This window comes from Apostichopus japonicus, chromosome 4 (assembly GCF_037975245.1).
Source record: "Apostichopus japonicus isolate 1M-3 chromosome 4, ASM3797524v1, whole genome shotgun sequence".
Taxonomy (NCBI): Eukaryota; Metazoa; Echinodermata; class Holothuroidea; order Aspidochirotida; family Stichopodidae; genus Apostichopus; species Apostichopus japonicus.
Window position 1 is genome coordinate 28,041,892 of NC_092564.1, and position 19,030 is coordinate 28,060,921.

Genomic DNA, 19,030 nt, shown 5'->3' on the forward strand with positions numbered 1-19,030 from the left:
CCCAGCATGCCCAGGGCCACTAAGCAAGTGTCCATACAAAGATTACAAAAGTGGATAAAATGCTCATTTTCCTGTTGTGATCCTAATGAAGAAAAAGATTGATGAATTCAAAATGAAATTGAAAAAAATTGAACCCCAAAATGACATGTTTGTTGGACAGTACGAATGCATATATTCCATTATATTTTAGTAACCAAACTGACTGAAAAAGAACATTTTTCCTCTCTGCATGCAAATTATTATTTTTGTTTTGTCTAAGGTTAACTTCTAGCTAGGCTGACTCCTACTGGCTCCTGCTCAACCTTGGTGTGTCTAAATTTCACCACATGGTAGAGCAAAGAAATACCATCATAGATGCATACAATTCAGCCATTACATCTTAAAAATATAAAAAATGTTGTTGAACTAAAATGTTACAAAATATCTTACTTATATGATTAATTATCCTTCTTTTTGGATGAGATTGCAAGTCTCAGCTCGACACATGGTCCTTGTCATTGATGGAATGTGTACATGAGTACAGGTGATATTTGATATTAGAAAAGTAGGTTTGAAAAGTTTGGTTTGTCCTATTGCTGTTGTCTATCAGGTGCCTGGATGACTCTGATGAATTAGCTGAGAGTAGTGACCTTAGAGGGGAGCATTGGTTTAATTCCTTCAAGTTGCTGATGTGTTTACAAGTCTCAGCTCATCACCTGATTGCTTGTTGGCATTGATGGAATATGTTCATGAGTTGCTAAGGCCTTTGCCATTGAAGTAAATTGTTCATGTGGAACATTGTCCTTATTTACATCTTTTTATATCTAAACAATGAAATTAAAACTTCATTGTTACTTAAATCACATCAAGTTTATGCATGTTGATGACCCACATTTGACCTTCATCACTTTTCAGCAATATAGTACCTGTCTGAACATATGATATTCCACTCTAAATTTGCTAAACATGACATTTTGTCACTAATATCTGAGAGTTAATCCTAATATATGAATATTCATAACTGCATCTGGCAATTTTTAAAAGTACACATTAGATACATGTGAGGGGGCAAACTGTTAGGTACTTTCAAGAAAATGTAACAGTAACTTCAGTCCCATACAGAAACTAGAATTTCTTCACACATTTACTGCACAAAAAATGTTTGTATATTCAAAGCTAATTGTTGAGTGGATATTCCAGTTGGTTCATGGTGAGTCACTCTAGAGATCCCAATTTTGTCTTGAGGTACTGATCAAGTTCGGTCTATAAACAATTATCTCTACATTTGACAAATTTCACCTTGATGTCTTTGTTGCATTTCAACAAAACCCACAAGTTAATTTTATGCAAAGTTCTGCAAAAGTGCTCTGCAAAACCTTACTTTTAACATACAGCTGGCTGTTGGCCAACAGATACTGATAGAGTGCTGCAATATTTCTGTACCTTTAAAGTAGGGGGCTACCATGGACCATTATATTTTCTAAACCAGCCCCTTACTATTAACCTCAAAATAAATTACTGAATGCAAATGAAAACTCCCATTTTATAAGGGTAAATTTCCACTCCAACCTGTTTTTTATCATTTAACAAAAAACTCATTTGATTATAAATGAATTTGGATTCTACACTTGTGCAAAAGGAAATATCATCTGCCATTAGATAATCACTATTTATGGCTGGTACTTATAGTGGCTATCTTTGGTGTGAAAGCTATAAATAATCAAAAGTTGATGTGAGTCTTAACTACTCTGGATCATACCTTGCCACTTGGATTTGTTTTAAACAAATATTCATTTTAAGAGCAACATGTCTCTGATACAAATGGAAAAAAAAAATCAAACAAACCATATTAAAGAATTCTTTCTGCTAACTTTCTACCTATTATTAGATTAAACAGTAGTAATTATTTCTTAAGCAGCGACTTATGGGATATCATCCAGTTTTGCTTCTGCCTTTAACTTGCTGCTTTCAATGTCATTGCATGTGTATTGTTTTTATGCTTTTAAATGTTTTGTGATGTTGTCTCTCTTTTTTTATGTAGTTTCATAAAAGGATCACCCTACACCAGGACTGCCTCCATCATGCGCAATCAAAGTGTGATGTGCAAAGACTTTGAAGTGAGGTTCATCATTGATACCATTGGTAAGATGTAAAAAATAATATGTAAATGCCTGCTTAGGATATTCTGTATGATAGTTCATCAAATTCAAGTGGGAAGTGATCCACAGCTTAAACTATAAAACTAACACTATAAATTTCAACTTGAATGTTTGTCAAATTGCTTTTATTGACATTGGAGTACAGTATGTAAAGGTAGTCTGTATTGGCCCTAAATTTTGGCATGCTTAAATTGCTAGAAGTTTTCAAAAAGTACTGACCGTGAGGTCTTTACTTTCCAAACTGTTCTCATATTCTAAATGAACACACAAGATGACTGAATGTCCCAGTGAGGTAAATTGATTTAGTTCCAATATGGAAAGTACCGCCATTTACTGTTGCTCAATGGAATACTATTATGAAGACAAAGCAATTTTTCTTCCTGGGATTGGGGTGGGGTGGGGGGATGAGGGGGTCATGCCCAGTGTCTGTCTCATTTTGTTTTGTCCTTTTTGTGTGTGGGGGAATGGGGGGTGTTCATTTAGAAGAGTTGGTCTTGATAACATTACTGTTTCATTATAATGGTTGTAAAGATGGAGGGATGGGGGTGAGCAGAAAGAAGGGAGATTATTTAAGAACAAAATCACTTGTAGAACACCAACTGTGTATGGCCTTCTGTGATTATTCCCAATCCGATATGGAACGCGGGAGTGAGGCTGTCCAAGATTGAAGACATTAGACACAACCAGTGTTTCCGCTAAGCCGCTATGACGCGATTTTGACGCAATGGCTTGCCGATTTGACGCACTGGCGATCAGAGAGAGAGAAAAAAAAAGAGGGTTTCATTTTTTCCTGAATTTTATACAGTGTGCATAGAAAAAAAATATCGTTTCGAAAGCCATGGTGTTCACAACTTCAACTTGAAGTGAAGAAATTATTAATGTAAATTGTTTCCAATTTATCGTCAGAAATGTTAAATTAACAATCGTTAACTTTACCGTAGCGCTGTTTTTCTATACAGTCACGTAGATTTAGCTCGATTGTTGTAAAGCTAAATCATAAAACGTAACGTGCACGTGCACTGATGCATTGCCGACACTACGATGGTTCGCAATACCACTCTCAGTGTACTAAATATAATATCTGTATAGCCTACCTTACATTACATTGCAACAGGGTCAGAAATAAGCGGGGGCGACGGGCGATTCGCCCTAGCAAGTGTTTAAAAAAGCCCTCCCAAAGCACAATTGCGAGGACGAAAAAGAAATATAAGAAAATCGCCTTCGTAATATCAGGTGTCTGTGTAAATTTAATTGTGACAAGCTTTTTGCTTTAGCTAGGTTTTGCAGTAGCAGCGCGAATCGCACAAACAGTTCTCACAATCCCGCATCACATTTGATCAAATTTGAAGCAGTGCGGGAGGGTCGTGCAATCCCCAGGAACTTCCCGTGGCAAATTACGGCTTCCACTAAGCAATTTCAGTACCAGCGACAATAACCTCAAATCCCCAAAAATATCCGACCACATGGTAGCCTAACTTCAAACTAAGTCAACATGGAACTCTAACCTAGCCATCTGATTATTCGCTCAAGTTGTGTCGCAAATAAAAAATAAAAATATCCAAGAAAAAATGCAATCTTTGACAACATGTTAGCCTAACAACCACACTAAGTCAATGGGAAATGTAGCCTAACCATCGGTTTGCGAAAAATAATAATAACAGTACTTTCCGTAACTTTGTTTACATACTTTCCTTGTTGCATTGACGAGATCCGTTATCTCGTCAAAACGTCAATTTTCGGAATTTTGTCATCTTGTCGAGATGGTAGTAAGTGTGCAACTCGTCAATTGGCAGAAAATTGATGCATTGACGAGATCCGTTATCTCGTCAACTCGTCAATTTTCTGAATTTTGTCATCTTGTCGAGATGGTAGTAAGTGTGTAACTCGTCAATTTGCAGAAAATTGTTGCATTGACGAGATCCGTTATCTCGTCAAAACGTCAATTTTCGGAATTTTGTCATCTTGTCGAGATGGTAGTAAGTGTGTAACTCGTCAATTTGCAGAAAATTGATGCATTGACGAGATCCGTTATCTCGTCAAAACGTCAATTTTCGGAATTTTGTCACGTTACCATCTCGTCAACTCGTCAATTTGCAGATAATTGTCGTTTTGTCAAGTTGGTAACTCGTCAATGCAATGTCTCTTCTACGCTTCCGTAGCTATTCCATCTAGATCATAGCGCTTGTGACACAGACACAAATTAGCATGGAAATAGGTGAGTCTTAAGATTACTACGAAATTGAGAGATATTGTCAGTTTCTCTTATAGTACGAGGGAGATTGTTCCATGACTGTGGACCGGCTACACTGAACGATTTCTGACCCAAGACCTTGTTATTTCTAGGAACATTCAAGTGGGTTATGTCATGAGTAGAGCGGAGAGTTCTTTGAGGAGTATATGGTGACAGTAGATTGGATAAATAAACAGGTGCAGTATTGTTCATGGATTTAAAGACAAAAAGACAGAGTTTAAACTGAATCCTTTCCCTTATTGGCAGCCAGTGGAGTTCTTTAAGCGTTGGAGTAATGTGATCTCTCTTGGATATGGAACATACCAACCGGGCAGCATTGTTCTAATAATACATTAAGGGGGGCGTTTTTAACTTTTCATTTTTCAAAATAGCCCCCCAGAGCCAAATCTAAATTTCTACCCTGCATTGCAAGTGGTGCACTATATTTGAGCCAAATTTAGCTTGTAAAAATAAAGCGTAATATGCAATGAACTAATTTATTATTATTTAGCAATCATCGTTTAAATAAAGCTCAGGGTTTCATGCCTCAATTTAAAATCAGACATGGGATTGGCCGATGTTTAGTACACAGGGGCGTAGCCAGTATGTAGCACTGTAGGCCCAGGCCTACACTTTTTTGGCCAAGTTTTCTTTTTTCCCCAGAGCCAAATCTAAATTTCTACCCTGCATTGCAAGTGATGCACTATATTTGAGCCAAATTTAGCTTGTAAAAATAAGGCGTACTATGCAACAAACTAATTTATTATTGTTTAGCAATCATCGTTTAAATAAAGCTCAGGGTTTCATGCCTCAATTTAAAATCAGACATTGGATTGGCCGATGTTTAGTACACAGGGGCATAGCCAGTATGTAGAACTGTAGGCCCGGGCCTACACTTTTTTGGCCAAGTTTTCTTTTTTTTTAAACACCCATAACTCAAATCCATAAGCATGCTGGACGAGTTTTAGAGTCTAGACAGGAAAAACTATTGAAATGAACGTAGCAAGAATATGGCTAAATTAGGTGACCTATTCTTCTGTCATCTAGGCTGTCATTTCTATCACGTGCCGTTTTAATCAACACTCTACCTGCCGAAAAAGGCTAGGATCTGATATTGTCAGTTTTTTAACTAGTTAATCTAGTTAAGAATCCGTTTACGCAGAAAATAAGCCTAAATAAGCCTATCGTTGATGAACAGACTTTATAGAGCTGCAGCACTTTGTTGCCTGTTGTTACTGGCTTACTCTGTACATGTACCTTGCTAATTTTAAATACATTATGTAGTATTGAATTAAGTACTTTTTTAACTGGTTTGTTTTTGGTTTAAAGTGATAAACCAAGAGGCCAGGGAACCAAAACAAACACTCGGGAAGGGCTGTTTCCGGCCATCTGGGGTTTGTAAAACCAAAAATTTCTTGTCCGCTCCGCGCCAACCGATGGTGGCGCTCCGCTCAGATAGTCTGGCCTACAACTTTGAAAACCCTGGCTACGCCCCTGGTGCTAATACTGTTGGTGAAAAGTCACAAAAACATTGATCGATTGTGTTTTTGGTTCAATAAAATAATTACCCCAGAATTTTTCCCCTCCCCATAGATCCCTCCCCCAGGAGGGTGAGTCAAATATTCAGATATTAGCCATTTTGACTCAATGGGAAATTTCTTAGAGGAAACACTGGACACAACATCAAAGAATTCTTCTATTTTCTTTCCCTGTATCAGAAAATCTTTTTCAATCCATTCCTTTTTTGACATCTTGACAGGAAGAGGAGTGTTTGCAACAAAGGAAATCAGGCAAGGTGATTTCTAGCTGGAATATAGAGGAGAAATCATTTCTCCTGAGGAGGCATCATTAAGCTAGAACCAAGGAAGCTGGCAACACCACCATGTACTTGTGTGAGAATGGTAGAATTATAGAATGGTAAGTTAAAATGTTTGCTTTCCATTTCATGGTCTGTATATGTTTAATTTTTTTTATGACTATTCACAACATCAAAGATAACAATTTAAAATATGCATATTTTTTTTTCTATAAATATTCACAACATCCAGGGTTCAAATTTTGTCTATATCAATCACTAATTTGTGAGAAGGATGTTATTATTGCCAGGAGAAAATGAAAGGCACTAGTAATTTTTGGGGAATAACCTAACTTCCCCTAGAATTTTAGGTACACATTTCTACAAATAAAAGTCTCCTTTCCGAAGATTTGTCAGATGGAGAGAGGGGGGGGGGGAGGACTCAGGGTAGCATGACCAGGGGTTGATATTTAACGTTTTGTGGAATGTGGAAGAGAGGAAAAACTTTTTTCTAGAGGTAGGGAGTGGCTGGCACAAAACAGCCTAAACATTTGTTTAAAAGAAAAAACAATTTTTTTGGGATGAAAAACAAAACAAATGCATAGCCATGCTTACAAGTTTTACATAGTCACCTGGAAGTAAATCGTGGAGCTAAGAATAATAAATTGGGAAGAGGGGAGGACTGGGGAGAGAGGGATGGGTGTTTATAAGGTAGGGAGGGACAAGGGAGTGCTGGCACCATATGCCAACCACATTTTGCTTAACACTACACTCAGTCAAATGAGAGAAGCCAGCCTATTCACATGTTGAAAAAAGTAAAATTTGCATAGACTTGTGTACAACTTTGGATGTAGTGATCTGGCAGTGGATGCTAGCCTAATATACTGAGGAAGAGGGGGTGAGCAAGGACTGGGATGGGCAACAGGGAATTAAAGAAGTATTGATATGGAGTCATTTGATAGTTTTCCATTTTCAAGCTAATTTGAGAGACATTTGATATTGGTGTTTGAAATCTTTTTCATGTTGTTGTTGGTCTTAAATTTGAATTAACTTTTATACTTCACAAAGAATCATATATAAGCTATCAGCATAATTAAATACATCACAGAGAATAACAGTCTAATAAACAATCATGTGTTCATTGAATAAAAACAACAAATATCAATGATAAAAAGGGGTTATATTCAATAAGAATTGGATGCAAATTCCTCCAGAATGTTACATTCATTTTCCTGTTATACGTGTAAAAAATCCTTTTGGCTTTGACTATCTTATGTATTGGAGTGATCTGTCTATGTAGCTCTCTAAACAGTGTGTCAACTTTTACAGTTGTTCAGTCCTGTTCCTTTGGTTTCATAGTCGTTCTGAATTGTTTTATAATCCACTTAAACTTTCAACTTGTTGCCCTCAGTATTGATGCTACAGACACAGCCTGTGTTGCAAAGATGGTAAATGATGAGATTGGCAGGGAGGCCAATTCTGTTATGAAGAAACAGATACTTGAAGGAAGAGTCTGTCTCTGTTTGTTTGCCCTAAAAGACATGAAACATGGTCAAGAACTCCGGTACGACTATGGGCAAACAGATTTACCGTGGAGAAAGAAGGTAAGAAAGAAATTGCAAGGCATGAGTAAAAACTCACTGGTTTGTTAAAGTTTAATAGGGTATGGAGAAACATCTTAAAGATAAAGTCTTGGTCATGATGTTTTTTCAGATTTTAACTTGTGAAAGCTCATATCAGCATTAAGGAAAACTGAATGGATAATGCAACTGTTTCCACATTATGTAGGGAGCAGAGTGGTATGTTGTAACTGAACTGTGTAGACTTGGCGACAAAAATATTGCTGGCACTAAACACATTTCTAATGTAAGAGATAAGTTTAAAAACCCTTTCTGCTTGAATGAGATTTGATTGAGGAAACCTTGGATGTTGTCGTAACCTCATTATTCAATTGCAACTATTTATGTGGTTTTACACATTTCATAAATTTTTTTAAATTTAACCTTTGTGTTAGTTTATACTAATTTCAGCTTAATGTCTTCCCAGGAGTTCAGTACTTGTCTTACAGTACTGATACTTAGCTATGCATGTGACTATGAAGAAGACAAATATGTGCTGTGAAAGCCGAACACAAGACTCCTTTGATGCTTGAGACTTTCAAGAACTCCTCCGCACACACATTACAGGTTAGTAAAATACGAGAACTCTGTTTTCTTTCTTTCATTATTTATATATTATTACAACAATAGTGATATTTGTATCAAATGACCTCGTTGGTTACTTGAGTCTAAACAAGGTCATTGTTTTGTTCCAACTGTGAAGTAATTTCTGTTTGTCCAAACCGGCTAGCAAGTAAGTGGTGTAATCAGGGAGTTGTTATGGAACTTTACAACTCCCTGGTGTAAACACTGGAGGATTACTTCAGCATGGTACTCTCATTGGGGGGGGGGCTTGCATGGTACTCTCATGGGGGGGATGTATATAAGGCATGTCAAGTTTTGTAGGCCTAGACTGAATCCACAGCATTTGTTTTTCAAGAGAAGACTAAGAAGTAGGATTCAGTATGAAGATGCAAAGTTCCTCTTTTTGGTGGAAACTAATTAGCTATCCCACTGGAAGTCGTAAGTAAAACCATAAAAAAAAAAAAAAAAGGCATGAAGAAAACTGCCCAAAGCTTCAAGTTTCCTTCATTATTTTGAAGATAAGAATTTATGGAAACTATTAAAAATAAGAAAACTTTTGAACTGTTCTTGTCCTACCAGGATTTGGACCCTAAACCAAGACCCAGAGAATTATAAAATTTATAATTTGAAGCAGTGTAAATATCACCTTTCATGGGATTAATAGTAAGGTACATAACCGTGAGAATCTGTAAGATAAAATATATACTTTACAGCAAAATAGTTCAATCTACTTGCTTCTGAACTAAACTGTGGGGGTGGTGTCTTAATTTAACAAATTGTAATGGAAGTTGTCAATACTTGGTAAACTACTTACAAGCTAATAGTGGCCAAACATGATGTTGTAGGAATTAGAAAATATGCAATGAAATATAAGCAAGAAATTTTTTGAACAGAAATAAATGAATTTATAAAAACCTTGAAGAACATCAGCTTAACCACCAATATGTGCTAGAAATGAAATAATGATCACTTATGCTCTTTGCTTCATTCCTCAAACTACTATTCTGTAGCACAAAATTTTTAGAACCATTTGTCGTGAATAATCTTTCTCTTCTCAAAACAATAAATAAAAGGTGTTTCTATTTACAAGTAAATGATAACAAAGGAATGTATGATCTTATATATTTCTCAAGTTTATTTTCCTTTAATAATGTTGAAATCAAATATTACAAAACGATATAATGCAATGTATGAAATATTACAAACCTTGGTCCCTGGCACCAAATGTTCCTATTTTCACCCATCAATCCTCGTCTACCCCCTCCCCACCCCCACCCCCACTCACTATTCACTCATCTAGTAACCTTTGTTATTTACATAAACAGATTAAGAGGGAAATATTCTAAACATGTTGCATGATTGGATAAACTTGGAAGTAAATAGTTAAGAGCCCATCTCTGTGATTTCTTCCTCAAAAAAAAAGAACTATTTCACACATTTTTGTAGAAAAATAATTATTAAAAAGTTTACTTTTGATAATAATAACATGGGACTGCAAAATGATATATATCTGTGAAGTTAAGATTTCCCTCTACCAGAAAAAACAGAACACTGTTTAAAACATAAAAATGACAAAAATGTACCAAAAAACCCCAAAAAATCGTGCTATTGTTGGAGATCTTGAACATAAGATACATCATATTGCATCTTGCTCATGTCCAGATGTTTAAAGGAGCATTTTGAGGAAATTTTTTTTTTTAGCCCTGTCAAGATACTAAAATCCCATGCAACTGAAGGCCATTAATTTCACTTAGACAACTTTTACCTCAAATAATGTATTCCAAGTGGAACAATTTCAAACATGATCCATGTGATTTCTGTGCTTAAAATATCAAAAGTATCTGAGTGTTAAATATTGAAGATTTAATGGATTTCTTAACCACTTTAACCACTGTAGGCTTGATTAAATTTACAATTAAATGCATAAAGCTTCTGCAATTGCTTCAAGAAAGTTGTTGTTTTTGGTTGAAAGCAATTTATGCCTTTCCTCTCATGTTGTAAGTCCTATTCATATAAAGTAAAATGAATTGTTTGTTTACGAGGTAAACACCCCCCCCCCCTGCCCCTCTACCCCAATACAGAAATCATTGATACAAATATATAGCTGACCTGTTGCATTATTGTTCAACATTATTCATGGCTTTAGAACTTATTTGTATACATTTCCTCCAGTTCTGCTTGTGTTTATTCTTGTTAAGAATGAAACATCATGTCTTCTTATGCTTTGATAAAGGCATATATACATTTTTATTACGTGCGCAGTTTTTATCAAGTTTTTTGAAACACACTTAGAAGGAAGTGAAAATACAAGAAACTCTTTTTCTGATACAAAAAATTTGTTACCCTCGAAGAACAGAAAGTAAAACACAAAGTGTGTATTGAGGTCTAAGCGGTAACAAATATTAACTTTGTAACACAAAAGAAAAAAATACTTTATGAAATGTTGGTCCGTCAAATGTTGGTCCGTTAAATGCAATATAAATATTGCAAAATTATGAGATATCAGAGATGGAGAAGTTATCATGTGTGACATATTGACTTTCAATTATTAGGGAGGGCATGAATCGCCCATTAACCTATAAATAAATAGAAAGAAAATGTAATTCTTTTCAAATGTTGCAAAAATAGCCATCTTAATGAGCACTCAATCCATAACTTATTTAGATTTAATACAAACCAATAACCTAGTTTTACGAACGCATTGTAATGAGTGACCATTTAGCAGTACATGTAATTATCCAGCAATGAACTATTTCGTAGACCCATTGTAAGTAATGACCATTTAGCAGTATGTGTAATTATCCAGCAATGAGCTATTTAATAGACCCCATTGTAATGAGTAACCATTTAGCAGTATGTGTTTTCTATTATCTATTGTTGTTACGTTGCAAGACAATATTACAACTGTATTATTCATTATGAGAATTGAATTCATGTTATTGATCCACTAACCAAGCTCTGCCTGTATGAATTTCAATATGTTGAACAATCAATACCTTGTTTTGGGCACATTGGGACAATCAATATTAACTTTTGCATATGAACATCATTTTCATCTTTCTTTCTTCAAATTTTTTCAATAGTTTGAAATCAATAATCCAGCTTTTTGCCTGCAAACGGTCCAATAGTGTGATACAAACTTTTCTTGCAAAGCAAATACTGCAAAAGCAAATACCAAAGAAGCAGCTTGTGTCTCCAACATGGCTAAAAACTCATTGGATATATTTCCCTTGATGTCATTGATCAAACCTTTTTGTTGCCAATTAATTTATAAGAAGTACTTGAAATTTCCTGATACAGAAAAAAAAGAGTTGGAACACAAAGATATATGTTGTTTCACTGATCAAATTTACTTTGCCATCAACTATATCAGAGTAACTGTGGTAAATATGCTAATGGCCGTCACAATGTGACAACGAACAACATCTCACCTTTAAATAAAAGACCTGGTGTCATCCCACGACAAAATAGTTAACGAGACTTACCATTAATATATATCAGTTGGAACTTAGGTACACTTACTGTACTTAATCAAAAACTGTTTCAGACTGTATAAATGACAATTAACTCTACAGGGTGACGAATATATTGTAAATACATCATTTCTTAACAAGACTGCAAGCCCACAATGATTGGATGAGTACTGTCATGAACAACCTAAACATAGGTAGATGCCATGCTATGTATATTCCATTTTGAAACAGTTATCGGTTCCAATCGTTCCAAGAATCCAGTGTTTGATGGGCGAACCATGCAACCATACAATCCATTCTCTTCTTCACCAGAAAACACCGGATAACATGAAACATTCTCGATCACGTAATTTGGGATTCACTTAATCGACGGCCATATTTCTGGGATGTTTCCTGAGCAAACATTGCCAATAGATTTGTAAAGATGGTGGCTTTTCACCTCTGTACCCTTGAGTTGTATCAGACTGAATCTCACACTATTGGATGTTGAAATAATTGTATTTTTTACAAAGAGATTGCATTCTATTTAAATATTATATGTATCTTCTTCATCGCAGTCTTGATTTCTGAAAAGTTTGGTCTGTCCTCTGGTTCTTTCCTCCAGCAGGCCTGGATCCATTCCCAGACGGCATCTGGACATTCCGGAGGCTGGTTCATCCGATAGCCTGAAAGGAGAAGATAGGCTTATAACCATGACAACGACAAACTGGCACAGGCATCTAACGGTCGCTATGGTAGTGGTCAATAACGAGACATTTTAAGCATATTTCCAAGAATGTCAGACTTTTTTCTACATCATTTGTATCATTCATATATATATGTAACTAGCAGTAGTTAGGGTATCTAACGTAAATTAAGGTGGCATTTTTCTTGAGGACGAAAAGAAGGAAGCAGTTACAGCTTTACAAAAATTAACCCCCCCTCCACTCCCCCAAAGAATAATTCATTAACTGTCTGGTACAGCTTTGGAAACCCTCTATTATACCTACTGTGGCTTTCTTGTGTAACTATAGTAACCAACTGAGGACCACCTGGTGTAACTTTTGTTATCTATTATTCTATATCATCTTTTAATTGTAATTTGAATTGCATACAGTGAGTACTATTATTTTCCAGTTCATCTGGCCAATATTCTTATTTTCCTTAAAGGGGGAGTGTAAGGTTAAGGTGACTTCATGTTCCGCTCTCATTGTTTTTCAGTACTTACCGCCCTCTATTTTCTCTCTGGCCTCGTTGTTATTCATGCCAAGGTACGGAGTGCTACCTATGGAGAATATCTCCCAGAGGAGTACTCCATAACTCCAGACGTCAGAGAGCGACGTGTATCTTCCTGAAAGAGGATAGAGAGAGGACAAGCAGAAGGGGTTGATTCGTGAGGAGATAGATGATGCAAGTCTCACGTTGAATGGAAGAGTCAAAAAAACATATTTATATATATATATATTTTATTATATATGCAATCAATTTAATATGTAATCTGAACAAGATTTGAATGCTAGTACCTGTCTGTTGATGTTTCATGCTACGATGTAAGCTAGGGGCAAATATTTTACGGATTTTGACTGGTTGTCCATCTGACAACCCGGCCTAATAGTTTGTATGTCAAGAAAATTATAAAAACATCAAAATAAGAATCACTAATATATTCACTGTAGGAGAGATTGATTAGACCATTGATTAGATTAGATTAATTAAAACTGATTGGTTGGAATTAAACAGGACTATATCTGAGCCTTATGATGTTTTCATTTATATATTTGATTCCTAGAGCTACAGAATGATGTGTTAACTGTTTTTAACAAATTAATCTCATTTTTCAAATTGGGGGCCTGGGGGGGGGGGGGGTATGGGGTGGGGAAATACATTATCAATGAATTTGGACAAAACAAATTCTGAGATGCCAATCAGGATTCTCATTATGGATTCCAAGGGCTCAGGTAAACTCTTCAATGAAGTGGCAGGGTTTGGGATTGTAAGTGTTTCACATAATAAAACGATTTTCAAAATGTTTCCTTGTGTTTTATTTCAAATTGTGAATGTTCTGATTTTGGCCAAGAATGAGAAATAAAATCTTGATGCATTGGCAAGACAAAATCATTAAATTTTGAGAAAAAAAAAAAAATGTTCTCAAATGCCAGTCAGGATGCTCATTATGGATTCCAAGAGCTCGGGTATACTCTTCAATGAAGGTAAGTGTCAGTCTATGGAACACTAATAAAATGTTTTTCAAATGTGTCTTTGTACTTTCTTTAAATTGAGAACGAATAATCTCATTATTGCTAAATAAGAAGGACACCCTCTACACAGTGTAGAAAAAAATAAAAAAATTGGCCAAGAAAAGAGAATTGATAAAGGCTATAAGCCATACAAATCCCAAAAATTTTGACCAAAAAAAAAAGTTCTCAAATGCCAGTTGGGATGCTCATTATGGATTCCCAGAGCCCAGATATGCTTCTCTCTGAAGTTAAAAGTGGTAGCCTATGGAATTTTTAGCGTATTAAAATGATTCTCAAAATGTTTCATTATAAATTCTCTCAAATTGAGAATGAATAATATCACTGTTGCTTTATAAGAAGGATACCCTCTATCTAATGCATATGTGTAGGAAGAACTAAAAAAAGGTCATGATTTTGGCCACAAAAAAAAAAACTCCTTAGGCTATATAGCCATACAAAATCATTAAATTTGGACCAAAAAAAAAAGTTCTCAAATGCCAGTCAGGATGCTCATTATAGATACCAAGGGCCCTGTTATGCTTCTCTCTGAAGTTAAAAGTGGAAGTCTATGAAATTTTTAGCCTATTAAAATGATTCTCAAAATGTTTCATTATAAATTCTCTCAAATTGAGAATGAATAATATCACTGTTGCTTTATAAGAAGGACAACCTCTATCTAATGCATATGCATGGTAAGAACTATAAAGGTTATGATTTTGGCCCCAAAAAACAAACTCATAAGGCTATAGCCATACAAAATCATTAAATTTTGGAAACAAAAAAAAGTTCTCAAATGCCAGTCAGGATGCTCATTATGGATTCCCAGTGCCCAGATATGCTTCTCTCTGAAGTTAAAAGTGGTAGTGTTATGGAATTTTTTGCCTATTAAAATGATTCTCAAAATGTTTCATTATAAATTCTCTCAAATTGAGAATGAATAATATCATTGTTGCTTAATTCAAAAGGACACCCTCCATCCAATGCATATGTTTGGAAAGAACTAAAAGGGTCATGATTTTTACCTCCCCCCTCCCCAAAGTAAGGCTTTAGCCATACAAACTCATTAAATTCAGACAAAAAAAAGTTCTAAAATGCCAGTCAGGATGCTCATTATGGATTCCCAGAGCCCAGATATGCTTCTCTCTGAAGTTAAAAAGTGGTAGTTCATGGAAATTTTAGCCTATTAAAATGATTCTCAAAATGTTTCATTATAAATTCTCTCAAATTGAGAATGAATAATATCATTGTTGCTTAATCAGAAGGACCTCCTCCATCCAATGCATATGTGTGGAAAGAACTAAAAGGGTCGTGATTTTTACCTCCCCCCTCCCCAAAGTAAGGCTTTGGCCATACAAACTCAATAAATTCAGACAAAAAAAGTTCTCAAATGCCAGTCAGGATGCTCATTATGGATTCCCAGAGCCCAGATATGCTTCTCTCTGAAGTTAAAAGTGGTAGTTTATGAAATTTTTAGCCTATTAAAATGATTCTTAAAATGTTTCATTATAAATTCTCTCAAATTGAGAATGAATAATATCATTGTTGCTTAATAAGAAGGACACCCTCCATCCAATGCATATGTGTGGAAAGAACTAAAAGGGTCATGATTTTTTACCTCCCCCCCTCCCCAAAGTAAGGCTTTGGCCATACAAAATAAATTCAGACAAAAAAAGTTCTCAATGCCAGTCAGGATGCTCATTATGGATACCAAGAGCCCAGATATGCTCTCTCTGAAGTTAAAAGTGGTAGTATATGGAATTTTTAGCATATTAAAATGATTCTCAAAATGTTTCATTATAAATTCTCTCAAACTGTGAATGAATTATATCATTGTTGCTTAATAAGATGAACATCCTCTATCCAATGCATATGTGTGGAAAGAATTCAAAAGGTCATGATATTTGAGTCCCCCTCCCCCAAAATCAAGGCTTTAGACATACAAACTCATCAAATTCAGACAAAAAAAGTTCTCAAATGCCAGTCGGGATGCTCATTAATGTTCCAAGAGCCCAGATATGCTTCTCTCTAAAGTTAAAAGAGGTAATCTTTGGAATATTTAGCCTATTAAAATGATTTTCAAAATGTTTCATTTATAAATTCTCTCAAAGTAAGAATAATATCATTGTTGCTTAATAAGAACGACACCCTCTATCTAATGCACATGTGTGGAAAGAATTAAATAGGTCATGATGTGGGCCATATGGCTGCAACTTTACAAATTTAGTGAATTTGGAGAACGAAAGTTCTCAAATGCCAGTCAGGATGGTTATAATTGATTCCAAGAGCTCGAGTTTACTCTTCTATGAAGTTAAGTGGCAGTCTATGGAATTTACACCATAAAATGATTCTCAAAATGGGTCCTTGTAACAATTGGTCAAACTAGAGAGAGAATATCATTAATGCTGAATTAAGAAGGACACCCAATTAGTTCTCAATTGACAGTCAGGATGCTCCCTGTTTTCATACAGAGCTCAGAAATATGCTTTACTATGCAGTTTCTATGTTTTTTTAGAATTTCTTTCAAGGTGGGAATGGTTCTTCTCATTCCATCTATTTTTGTAAAATTAAATGAAATTAGAAAATCAGAAATTTGCTTTTCTATCCAGATAAAAGTGGTAGTCTATGGAATTTTAAGCCTCATGATATCATAACAATTTTCAAAGTGTTTTAGAATAACCTTCATTTAACCTGGGAATGAATAATACATTATTACATAATTCAAAAAGACACCCTCCTTCCTATGCATATACTGAAAAGGTCATGATTATGGTAAAATTATTTATTATTTTTAAAGGGTTAAAAATTCCCAATAAACCACTTTAAACTGATCCTAGACAAGCATATCTGGTAACTCATCATGAGCATTCTATCTGACATTTGAAAGGTTTTTTTTTTTCGACCGAATTTAGGGTTCTACTTATTATCGTTTAGCATTGGGTGTTTATTACTATCTGTTTTAGGCTTTTACAATAATTGTCTAACTGTACTATTGTTTCTCATACTTATTTATATTTATAAACATAGACTATGATTTAATCTTTTGTGCATTTTGTTAAGTTTTTAATATTATATTACTATTTACATACTTCTGAAGTTGTTTTGGACTGTATGCGTTCAGGCTGCATTTTTTTTATTATCGTTTAGTACGAGTGTTTTTTATATTGTTGGGCTTTTACATTTTATGCCTTATTGGTTCTATATATTTAATATTTAGGTTTTTGTTACTATTTGTTTTTAGGTTTTACATTTGCAAAGCGCTTTGAGCAGTGTTGCTGACTATGCGCTTAAAATATTACTTATTATTATTAATATTATTGACTGATGATTTTTTTGTTTTAGCTTTTGGTTAAAATCACAGACTTTTTTTAATTCTTTCCAAAATTATGGTTAGGATGGAAGTTGTCCTACTGCATTAAGTTCAAATAATATGCTACATTCTCCATTTGAAAGGAAGTGAAATGAAACATTCTGATAATTATTTTAATATTTAGAGGTTTAACAGTCAATAGACTTCAACTATTAGTTTCAGTATAAAGCATATTTCTGAGCTCTGGGAATTTATAATGAGCATCCTGACTGGCATTTGAGAACCTTTGTTGTTTGTCCCAATTTAATGATTTTTGCATGGCTGAAACCTAACGATTTTTTTGTGGCAAATTATGCCTTCCTGTTTTTTCCACAAGCAACAATGATATAATAAATTCCTAATTTGAAAGAAGTTATAACAAAACATTTTAAAAATCATTTTAATATTTAGCGGCTCTAAGTTCCATAGACTAACTATTTAACTTGGAATCCATAATGAATGTCCTGACTGGCATTTGAGAACTTTCTATATTTTTTGGTCCATATTTAACAGTTTTGTAGGCTGAAACCTTATAATTTTGTTTTATTTTTTGGCCCAAAAAAATGACCTTTTAAGTTGAGGGTATCCTTCTGAATTAAGCAACAATTATATCAATTCCTAATTTGAAAGAAGTTATAATAAAACATTTTAAAAAATCATTTAATATTTAGAGGCTTTTGGTTCCATAGACTAACACTTTAACATCAGAACTTTCTATTTTTGTTTGTCCAACTTTAACAGTTTTGTTACTCTAAAACCATAAAATTATTTTAATATTATAAGAGGCCTAGCTCTGAGAATCCATAATGAGCATCCTGACTGGCATTTGAGAAATTGTTATTTGGTCCAAATTAAATAAGTTTGTAAAATTAAATTTAAGTTAAATTTAAATTAACTAAGTTATGATTTTGTTTAGCTAAACCATGACCTTTTAAAGTATTTCCACAATGATGCATAGGATGGTGTGTGTCTTTCTGAATTAAGCAACAATCATATAATACAATCCAAATTTGAAAGAAATTATTATGACAAATTTTGAAAATCAGTTTATGCACATTTCTGAGCTTTGAGATGCCATTATGAGTATCCTGACTTCTGTGCAAATTGAATGATTGAATGATTTTTGATAATATTTGAAAACAATCATGACCTTTTAAGGCCTTTCCAAAATTACGCATAGGATGGAGGGTGTCCTTCAGCAAAAAGCAACAATGGCATTTGAAAACTTCTGCCAAATTGAAAGTTTTGTATATAGCCTATGACTTTTTTTTTTAAATTCTTTAGCAAAAATCATGACTGGTTTAATTCTTTCCAAAATTATACATAGCATGTCTTTTATTCTCAATTATCAGGTCTGGATGCTCTTTATGGATTCCTAGAACCCTGGTTTGCATTTGTTTAGTGGTAGTCCCTAATTATCAAAATGATTTCATATAACACAAAATCATTCAATTTAGATTCTCAGCACCAAGAATTTTATGCTTTTCTCTGAAGCTAAAAGTGGCATGTTAAGAGGGTTAAAACTCCATTTTTTTCTGTGGCTAAAATTCTGACCTTTTTTTAATTCTTTCTAATATTATACCTACATTGGAAGTTGTCATTCTGATTTAAGTTATTATTACTTCTGAATTATTACTTCTGACTTATTA

The 19,030-nt window shown here is 34.5% G+C and overlaps 1 protein-coding gene and 1 pseudogene across 20 annotated transcripts in view; one reads left to right on the forward strand and one right to left on the reverse strand.

The window, feature by feature from the left end:
* The window catches only part of LOC139967050 (speckle targeted PIP5K1A-regulated poly(A) polymerase-like), a 59,403-nt gene extending 40,441 nt beyond the window's left edge, over positions 1-18,962 (forward strand). For 12 of the 20 annotated variants that reach the window (XM_071970726.1, XM_071970715.1, XM_071970706.1 and 9 more), the window contains 6 exons: positions 2,021-2,121; positions 6,128-6,285; positions 7,575-7,767; positions 8,210-8,349; positions 12,424-12,553; positions 13,020-18,962. The gene's annotated coding sequence lies outside the window, so the exon portion shown is untranslated. Of the gene's footprint in view, positions 1-2,020; positions 2,122-4,297; positions 4,354-6,127; positions 6,286-7,574; positions 7,768-8,209; positions 8,350-12,423; positions 12,554-13,019 lie in introns of all 20 variants that reach the window. The other 8 variants (XM_071970716.1, XM_071970709.1, XM_071970707.1 and 5 more) reach the window with 8 other exon arrangements.
* Positions 11,674-19,030, reverse strand: part of LOC139967054 (tyrosine-protein kinase Fer-like) — a 32,853-nt pseudogene continuing 25,496 nt past the window's right edge.